The sequence below is a fragment of the Schistocerca americana genome, chromosome 1 (genome assembly GCF_021461395.2).
Source record: "Schistocerca americana isolate TAMUIC-IGC-003095 chromosome 1, iqSchAmer2.1, whole genome shotgun sequence".
NCBI lineage: Eukaryota > Metazoa > Arthropoda > Insecta > Orthoptera > Acrididae > Schistocerca > Schistocerca americana.
The window spans coordinates 471,822,317-471,833,120 of NC_060119.1; the positions used below are offsets into that span (position 1 = coordinate 471,822,317).

The 10,804-nt window shown below is 45.4% G+C and overlaps 1 pseudogene; it reads left to right on the forward strand.

Moving 5' to 3' along the window:
* Positions 1–6,153: 6,153 nt before the first annotated feature.
* Positions 6,154–6,271, forward strand: LOC124559149 (annotated as a pseudogene).
* The last annotated feature ends 4,533 nt before the right edge of the window (positions 6,272–10,804 follow it).

A 10,804-nucleotide genomic window follows, 5' to 3' on the forward strand; every position in this document is an offset into this window, starting at 1 on the left:
TAAATGACTAAACTGGTAGCAGAAAAATTAAGGAAAGACACTAGTAAGTTAGGCTCACTTCTCTGTACCATACATACAGCTTTGTCTTACTTCTAGGCAGTAAGGTCACCAGCCAGTAACAGTGCGTTTTCAATCACGTGACCAAATCTTGAAATAAGTGATTTTTAAGCTTTTTTTGTGTGAAACTAATAGTTTGTAATATTCAAGTAGCATTTTTTCGGTCGATATTCTCACAATCATTCAGAATAACAACAATGCGAACCATATTTCTAACATCGGAAAGTAGCCTGTTATTACTGAACGGAACGCCGAATTCGGTAGCTCGTGACCGGCGGGTTCAGATCCGTCTTTGCAGGTTAGAGGATCTTTGGTTTTCTTTCTGGTAGAAGGGAGGAAGTGGATTGTGTGATAAAGGAAAAGGGCGGTCGGAACGGCAGATGGTGTGTCCGGTGGAACCTGGGGGCTTCCTGGAGATCAATTTTTGTATCCCTCCTGCATAGGCGGCGCATGGTCCTACTCAGGTAAACTGAAGGGTAGGCCGAATGTAGGAAGTGAGTAGGAGCAGGAAAAGGTAAAATCCTACGGTACTGCGTATAGGTTATAGCTCTTTTACTTAGCTTTGCGTATAGATGAGAATATAGGTGCGAAGCCGTTCATCAATCAAATCTAACAGCGGCTAGAAGTCAAAAAGGCAAAATATGTAGTGGCTCGCACACTATGAAATAGAAACACTATTGCTTGGTCGTCTACTCTGAATCAAATGGGCTGAATCCGGAGCGGCGCTCGGTGAACTGCGCAGCGCCGGCTAGAGGGCGCTGACGTCGGTGTCGTAGTGCGAAGCTAGAAGAGCGCACCTATGTTGTGGCTCGTAGCTATCGATCCACAGCAATTGGTCGGCATTGCGGGCGCACTGTTTTTGTCGTGTGAGCGTCGGCGTTCTCCGTTCAGGACGGTACGATTGATGACGTGCTGTGCTGTGCTGGGCGAGTCTCGTTCTGCCCTGGCTGTACTTGTTCGCACAGTACCAGGGCTCCTCCTGGAGAATTTGCCGCGATTCCGCGAAGCCCTCCGGCCGTGTCCCCTTCTGCGCTAGACGACCGGAACGCCTTCACCACAGGGTTTTGCCGGCAGCGAGTCAACGGTTTCTTCGTGTTCCCTGGTCGAGGAAAAAGCCCAGTTCGCTTCCTTATGTTTATGGTGACCGTCCCTTGTATTTTCTTCAGCGACTTGTCTCCATCGGCAACAGTTGCTTTTGTCGGAAGCAGCTTGGCACTGGCCTTCCGTTGACTTTCAATTTTTTGTTATGCTGCCTTCCCCCATTTTCATTCAATATGATTTTGAAAACATTTTCGGCATGTGCTCCACTCTTTCCGGTGGGAAATTGGCTTATGCTTAAACATTTAAAAAAAAATGGGCTCCCAGTTTTAAATAGAATGCAGACGGTTGTTTTGGTGATTTAAGGCCTAGAGGTCTGTGCTCGATTCCAAGTCACATTTTGTCACTATGTTGGTCTTACGAAAAGAGAACTGCTTTATTTAGTGGCACTGACTTGTTTTTTGCACCCTCTAAGCTCTTTCTTTCCATTAGATTCACGACGACATTTAGGGGAAAGAAGTGAAATATTTTCCGAAACGATTAAATCATAGTTGCCTCAAACTGTATGTAAACTGCGCTCAAAACAATTCCATGGAGAACATACGATTTGATCATTAAGCTAATAATAGGCCATTGGTATATCTCGGATTGTGAATGCTGGTTCGAAGGCTGCTTCTGCAGTTTTTAAGATAGTGGTGGTACTGGTGGTACGTTAAAGATATTAATAATGTTGATCCTTGACCGATACCGATTCTGGCTTTAAGTATGTATCTCATCCGAGCCTGTTAACTTCGCCGGCCGCGGTGGTCTCGCGGTCCTAGGCGCGCAGTCCGGAACCGTGCGACTGCTATGGTCGCAGGTTCGAATCCTGCCTCGGTCATGGATGTGCGTGATGTCCTTAGGTTAGTTAGGTTTAAGTAGTTCTAAGTTCTTGGGGACTGATAACCACAGCAGTTGAGTCCCGTAGTGCTCAGAGCCATTTGAACCTGTTAACTTCAATCAGCATCCCAAAGAGAGTTAACATTCATTGGTGCTTTAACCAACTAATGTCAGTCACAGGAATTCTTCTCGAGCCGGGCCAAAGGCTTTCGTTTTATTTAACCTGTTTGCTGCTTAAGAGAGCTTTGCTGAATATGTTGTGGTGCACTACCTATCTTCTCTTGGTTTATTGCCCTCCGGAAGGAGGGGGTGACGAGGAAGGAGGGGGGGGGGATGTGTGGGTCCCGATGTCTACGTCTGGGGTCTGTTACGTCGTGTGCTGGTTTGAGCCCTGACCTGACACGGGGCCACTCTGTAACCTTATTGTAATTTTCTGGTTATGGTATTTTGTATATTATCAATTATTAATATTTATTATATAATTATTATTACTATTTAATGTTTGATGAATTATAATTTTGTAAAAAACTTGAGAAACTATCTACATCGGTTCACTTTTTTTGTTTAACATTTAATGCCGTTTGTTAAGAGAGAATTCTCAAGTTTAATGTGCTTTTCGTTGAGCCTTTTAATGTTCGTTAGTAAGTTGTTTTAAAGAGAACTCGGCAACCCCTTTCCTTTGCGATCTGTTGGTTGGTGTCGCCCTAAGATACCAGCTCTTGTTGCCTGTGTCGGTCACTAAGGAAAAAAATTTCCATGCAGCACTCTCAATAATTTTCAGTGAAGTAAAGGGATTCAGCTACTAGACTGAACTTTCACTGTCAACAGTCAGTTAATCGCCACTAACTAGGCCCTTGAAACTTCTACAAAGAGAGAACTGGATAACAGTTCGTTTCCAATAGATGAAAATTTACACACTACTAGCGGGAAAGTGGAAGTGACACAGCAACATGCGCGTTATTAGCCGAGCGGTGTAAGGTGCTGGAGTCATGGACTGTGCGGCTGGTCCCGGTGGAGGTTCGAGTCCTCCCTCGGGCATGGGTGTGTTTGTCCTTAGGATAATTTAGGTTAAGTAGTGTGTAAGCTTAGGCACTGATGACCTTAGCAGTTAAGTCCCATAAGATTTCACACACGTTTGAACATTTTTGACACAGTAACAAAGAGAGTTATTTTGCTTTAACTGCCTACAATGGTGCCTGGCAAAAGGCAGTTGTTCACAGCGGCACATAAGTTGCCTATCTGTGATGGGCCAAACAACACAGAACACTTTTTATTTAACAAAGAAATTCGCCAAACCGCCGTACTAATTGAGAAGTTATTTTATTTGATTTTAGCTCCCAGTTTCGGTAATGCAATATGCCATCTTCAGGTCCCATATGTACCTCTCAAAAATTATCTATACAGGCATACTGGAGCCATCTGTTTCTGAGTGTCGTAAATTCTCAAGTGATTCCTTCGAAGACTTAACACCTTGTTGCCCACAGTGGATCAACAGACACAAAAGAACATTAGCAGAACAAAGGCGTGTCATCTCGTCCAAAGAGTCGCTATTTGACATCTCTCCAAATGATGTAAGCAGTCGATTGTAACGACGGCTTAACGACCCGTCCAACCCACAGTGTGTGGAGGGTACAGTTCAGTGATCGTCGAACTTTTTTGTTCAGGAGCCAATACTGCCAATGTAAGGCGGCACCTCGGGCCGCATACATACCGGTCTTATTATTAATTGCTAATCTACATAAATGAGTGTGTTACGGCCCCCAATAGGGTAGCTATAGCAAGGGCGCGATAACTTCGCTCCCGGCCCCAATGTACTAGTAGTTTAAAGTCGCACCATTCGGAACACTACGTGTCGAAAGTCCAAACGGCTGCCGCCCGTAGCGACTAAAAGTTGTGACTCTGTAATGCCCGGCGAAGTGTTGCTGTGTTGAAATCACAAATGTTTACCAAAGGTTTTGCATTTCATTTTTCTTCTACTCATTGCGTTCTTTCTCGTCAGCCTTAATTTAATTTCACATTCTATGCTATAAAGAGATACCATATATTAAGACGGTCTGTGCACTCACGAGTCCATGTTACTTCCGTTGAAAATTTGGAGCTGTGCTGAAGCAGCTGATGGCTACGACTCTCCTTTTGTACTACGAAGCAGACAGTAAATGATTCCCCCTCTCACATCTTCTAACCTTCAGTGGCTACTTCTCCGTCTGACCCTGGTGTAAGTAGCCAACTTCACTTAGAAACATACTAATATTTTAAGACTTCTTTAATTTTGATTCAAGTTGGTGAGTTCGGCCATGAGCTAAGTGCCCGCCCGGCTAGCTGCGCGGCCTATAGCGCTGCTTCCCGAGCGGGAAGGCGTGCCGGTTTCCGGCACGAATCCGCCCGGAGGGTTAGTGTCGAGGTCCGGTGTGCCGGCCAGCCTGGGGTTGGTTTTCAAGATGGTTTTCCATCTGCCTCGGCGAATGCGAGCTGGTTCTCCTCAATCCTCCTCAATTACACTATGTCGGCGATTGCTGCGCAAACACTGTCTCCACGTACGCGTACTCCATCATTACTCTACCATGCAAACATTTGGGGTTACACTCATCTGGTATGAGACGTTCCCGGGGAGGGGAGGGGAGGGGAGGGAGGGGTGTGTGTCCATTGGGGGCCAAACCGCACAATAACCCTGGGTTCGGTGTGGGGCGTCAGTGGAGTGAGTGGACTGCTGTAGCCTGTTGTGGGGTTGTGAACCACTGAGGGCTATTGCGGGGAGGAAGCCTCTCCATCGTTTCTAGGTCCCCGCTCGCTTCAATATTTAATACAATATACAATGTGTCTAAGTATTTTTTTTGTCATTGTTACTGATTATGAAAACCACACACACTTGTGATGGAAACAACCGAATGAAAACAATAGATTCTGTCGGTTGTAGTTTTAATTATCTGTGCAGTTGTTCATTCATTCTTTTGGTTGAACCCAGTCTCTGGGAGCTACCGAATGAAAACAATCGATTCAGTCGGATATAATTTTCACGATGGCGTGGTAGTAGAAGAAATCGTATGATTGAATATAAAGTGATCCTCAAGACAAATTCAGTGCGCTACACAGTATGTGCGGGGATGTTTCATATCCTGAATCTATGTTATTTAAATAAGTTCAAAGGAAATAAGAAAATTAGCAAGCGATGACAAATATTTCCCGCGGAAAAAATATCTCCGGCAAGTGGCTGTACATGCTTGAAAAGTAGGTGATCAAGTCAATAACAGTTTAAAAAGTTGTATTTTACATGCGTTGTGTTCAGGTCATCTCAGCATTCACCGAAAGAGAATTATCTGTGATGTGTACAAATCAGCAGGATGGGAGAGCAGAGTTTCAACAAATTTAAATAAAAATTAATTGTTCAATTATTTAAAAATAAATTATATGGCGCTAGTTGTTAACCTTAAGAAATATTCGTATTTATTGCCAGAAGTATAAAAAATTCGTATGTAAGTAAATAGATACAAAAATTTTGAAAACGTTTCTATAAAGAAACTTTTATCCACGTCTCCCGAAATTAAATACTTCGGCTATCTCACATGGAGTGATACCTGGAGGGTGAATGAAAAAGATTCATACAGTTGGCGTCGCCGTAGAGACAGATTTCATTCGGCTAGACGAATAAATGAAAAAGTAATCAACTGGCCAAGCGGCTGTTCAAAACAGACGGTTGCCCCTTCACTGTCTAACCCCACACTGATTTCGCTACTTACGCGGCTGCCCCTGAGGTAAGCCGCCAGCTTTAATTAGTTCATGACCCAATTCACCGACGTCAATAAGAATTTAGCAAATTTTCAAGTTTTACTGTCTCCATAAGTTCTTTGTTGCTGAGTAGGAAAACTGCACTCTTGAGAAGCTCTTACCGTTAGTTTACGTTTTCAGATTCCGCTGTCATTGCTAGACCCATTATTATAAAATACGACTGATTCAGGCCGCATGCGGCCCGCGGGTCGCAATTGGACGATCACTGGTATCATTTAAAAAAGGATAGGTTCAGCCGCCTAATTGGAAAGATTGTCTCTAATCCTTCACGGCCGCAGGCACCTCTCCTTCGCGAAGTATGAGATTTCTGTGCGTACGTGTATCAGTTTGTGTATATACACAGCTTACAGTCACCTACACTAGACAGTACTGTGTGTGGGTGCTGTAGTGTAGTGTGCCAGCGGCCTTGCCGCAGTGGTAACAACGGTTCCCGTCAGATCACCGAAGTTAAGCGCTGTCGGGCTGGATTAGCACTTGGACGGGTGACCATCCGGTCTGCCGAGTGCTGTTGGCAAGCGGGGTGCACTCAGCCCTTGTGAGGCAAACTGAGGAACCACTTGATAGAGAAGTGGTCTCGTAAACTGACATATGGCCGGGAGAGAGGTATGCTGACCACAGGCCCTTCCATATCCGCATCCAGTGACACCTGTAGGCTGAGGATGACACGGCGGCCTGTCTGTACCGTTGGGACTTCCAAGGCCTGTTCGGACGGAGTTTAGTCTAGTTTAGTTTAGTACTGTAGTGTAGTGTAGCATCGTGTTCTTGTTGGAGATGAAAACCCGGTGACGGCACATAGTCCACTCCTCTCGAAGAGCACCTAAGAGGCCGCCGATTTTATCGTCCCCATCCGACGGACAAATCACCATCAGCAATGTCACAGACCTGACTTCGTGAGGCACTGTGGAGAGGTTTCGTATTTAAACTAAGACATTGGCGCAAAGTCTGGTGATCAGAAACTTGACGCTCCACCTCTCCTCACCCTACTCGCCAAATACTGGCAGTAAAACTTTCTTCCAGCACCAGGATTCAAACCGCTTATCTCCGGATCGAGCGCGAGCGACCTTGGCCATGATGACGAGCACTGGTATAGTTCATGTCAAAGGTGATCATTTGCTGTTTGGTGGTACTCTTCTTATCACGTCATGGGCCTACCCCTTAAAGTTATAATCACCGTGAACCAGGATGTTTCTTTTAGTATTCACTTAGACCAACTGTTGCCCTTTCTCCTACGTGAAGATCAGTATACTGTCGAGACGCCCATCTTTCAGAATAACAACAGCAGTCTTCGCACTGCGGCACATACCAGGTGTAGAAGTACGAAACGGGAATTTCGCTTTAGATGGTGCTAGCTGTCAGTGTATAGCCCGTGAGACCGCGACTGCAGCGCCATCTGCTTCCTGTAATGGCTGGCGACGAATGTCAACACACAGTGACCCAAGTTCGAAATATCTGTATCTGTTTCAAACCCGTAAACATGTCGAGTTTTTGTGTTTACTAACTACGATTTGCGGACAGCATTGTCTCTCTGTTATCATTTGGAGAAAACTGCTGCAGAATCACATCGAATGCTTATCGAAGCTTCCGGCGAACGTGCTCTTGGGAAAACACAGTGTTTCGAGTGGTTCAAAAAATTAAAAAGTGGTGATTTTGACGTGAGAAACGTCGAGCGTGGGAAACCGCCGAAAAAGTTCGAAGACAACGAATTGCAAGCCTTACTGGATGAAGATGATACTGAAACTCGACAGGTTGAAAACGACGGGTAAGGTTCGGAAAGTGGGGAAAATGGGTTCCGCATGAACTGAATAAAAGACAGCAAGCAAATCGAAAGACCACTTGTGAAATGCTGCTCGCCACATACAAAAGAAAGTCGTTTATCCATCGAATAGTGACAGGTGATAAAAGATGGAGTTATTTTGAGAATCATAGGCGTCGTAAAACGTGGGTGAATCTAGGCAAACCATCGACATCCAAAGACCAAATCGCTTTGGAAAGAAGACAATGCTCTGTGTTTGGTGGGATCAGAAAGGTGTCATCTATTATGCGCTGCTATGACCTGATGGAACCTTTAACACTGATTGCTACCAACGGCAAATGACCGGTTTAAATCGAGCACTGCGTGTAAAACGACCGGAATATGAAAAAAGGCAACACAGTCATATTGCTCCATGAAACGCCCCATCACACACAGCAAAACGAGTCACGGAAACGACCGAGGCGTTCAGTTGAAAAATACTGGGGCATGTGACTTATTCTCCAGACTTGGCTCCGTCTGATTATCATCTATTGGCATCACTGGGACACGCGCTCGGTGAAAAACGCTTCAGTTCGTATCAAAATGTACGAAAATGACTCGCTGACTGGTCCACTTCGAAAGAAGGTTTTTTTGGCGTGGCATTCATAGCCTGCCGGAGAGGTGGGAGAAATGTATAAATAGCAATGGAGATTATTTTGAATAAAATGTTGTTTATCAGTTTCAAACAACAGACGTGTGATTACTGCAACCAAATTCCGGTTTCATACTGCTACACCTGGTACCTGGTTAGAGGAATACACTCAGGCATACTATCGTTCCTCGATTGGCTATCTAAATCACATCTTGTTCTCTTAGAAAATGTGGTGGGACTATTTGGACCTACTTCCAAGTATTCTGCTGGCATACCTGAAAAGCAATAACAGACTCACTTTGTTACTGGACTGATTCATTGCCAAGGCTAGAGGGAGTGGTGCGTGATATTAGTGATACGTCTGCTTTTGTTCTGTGTTTATACAGATGTTGGTTAAAAATATGGAGCCACCACGAGAAATACACGATTAAACATAAATGTAGATAACATCCTGGTTTGCAGGTTGCACTGTTCTAAGGACCACGGACAGCATTTGTGCAATATGCTCAATACGTTGCAAGTGTCAGTCGCGATCACATCAGTGTTCCGTGTTGCGGCGAGTGCGTAATGTCGACGCTAAGGGCTTCTTAACCTATATATCCGAAGTGTTTGGTGTTTCAAGAAGCTCCGTATGTAATATTTATACTGTATACAGGGAAAGCGAAAAAACATTCTCCGCAAAGTCACAGCGCAGAAGAAAGCTTCTCCCAGAAATGGTGACGGACGGGTATGGTCATCACACACATCCATGCGTGAGGCAGGATTCGAACCTACGACCGTAGCAGTGGCGCAGTTCCGGACTGAAGCGCCTAGAACCGCTCGGCCACCAGTGGCCGGCGGGAAGAAAGTACTCAGGCCGGATGAGTCTTGTCTCATACAGTTAGCAGTTAAGTACCATAAGATTTAACACACATTTGAACATTTTGAACCAAACTCCCGCTACATTTCACACTTCGGATGTAAGCTCGGTCAAAAGTTGCTAAGGTCATCAGTTCCTATGCTTACGCACTACTTAACCTAAATTATCCTAAGCGCACACACACACACACACACACACACACACACACACACACACACACACATCCATGCCCGAGGGAGGACTCGAACCTCCGCCGGGACCAGCCGCGCAGTCCATGACTGCAGCGCCTCAGACCGCTCGGCTAACCCCGTGCGGCCGAGAGTTCGGTGATTATTTCGGCAACCATATCGTGGTATTCCATAGGCCCCACAGTTGCTTTGCAAGGTCGCATTCCTGCCAAACGTCATGTGACCATTTTCAATGATCAGCTCCATCCTACGCTATAGTGTTGGTTCCCCATTGGTAATGCTTTGTTCCGACGCGACCTGCTCCCTGACCACACGCCTCACATAGTCCAGGACTGGCCTTGTGAGCACGAGGATGAATTGTCGAATCTCCTCCAGTCACCACAGTCACCTGATCTCGATATACTAATATTGGGCCTGTGTGGTCTACTTTGGAAAGAATGGTGCGTTATAGTTCTGCACCTCCATCATCATTCCTTAACGTCCACTATTTTACTGGAAGAACGGTATAAAAATTCCTTGCACTGTGTTTGGCGTGGTAACACGTTGCATTTTTGTGTTTCCGTGTTTTTGTCCAATCCCTGTGTGTTGGGTTAGCTGAGTGGTTCCTCAGCCGCACACCCTGAGACCTGAACACATTCTGTCCAGTGAACGGCTGTTTCACGTCCGGATGAAGAACAACGTGCAAGCGGTGATTACATGTACTCGTATTTCTAGTACATAAAATTATACAGTTCTACAGCAGATACAAACACACACAAAGACAATTATGCTGGCATTAGCTATCCCCCTCCTTCCAGTTTAGGAGGAGGATGGGAGGTTTTCGTGCTCGCTGTCGCGCACAGCTGGGCGAGCTGGAGCACTTTATCGACCTTCGGAAAGGTCGGATGCGGACTGCTGGCAACAATGGGTGCCGCAGGAAACCCATTAACCGGAAACGCGCTCGCGGCAGGCGACGCGCTTCGATGCTCGCGCTGGTCGCTCCAGCGCTGGTCTGTTGACATCGGACACAAATCACAGCCGCTGTTGGTACTGGAAATATGGGGACGCCATATAACGGTGGCAAAAGTTTCTCGCTCAGGACAACTCCAATGACATTCCAGGTAATTAAGCATTAAAATGATCTAATGTGAACAATATATCAACGAATTAGTGGGCGATGTTACGAGCTTTGCCCATCACACCTTTCATGTATTCAAACTGTCTGAGTTTAAGAGAACTAAGTTTATTTCTCTTACACTGGGTCCACGATCACTAAGCATTTTAATGTTGAAATCAAGATTACACTAGGGCTGTAAATTTTCTGTCACAATTAAAAATTCTTTGACGTTCAGTGCAGGCCTTGCACCCGCAAGACGTGTTGGATGGACGCCGTCGGGACTCAGTATAGTGGGCGTATCTGAATAATCGGTAATTTCCAAGAATGATTGCCTGTCGAAGTCGAGGGGGGGATCCAAACGATACATATCGAAATATCGAACACGTGATTGTAAGTCGATCATGCGACTCTGGTGGCGGGTGTTATGATCAGTTATTTGTGCTCGTCATTTTCATATGTTTTCCATCGTTCCTTTAGTTGCTCTGATTTACAAACCTCCACGAATTATTTGTGAGTTGGT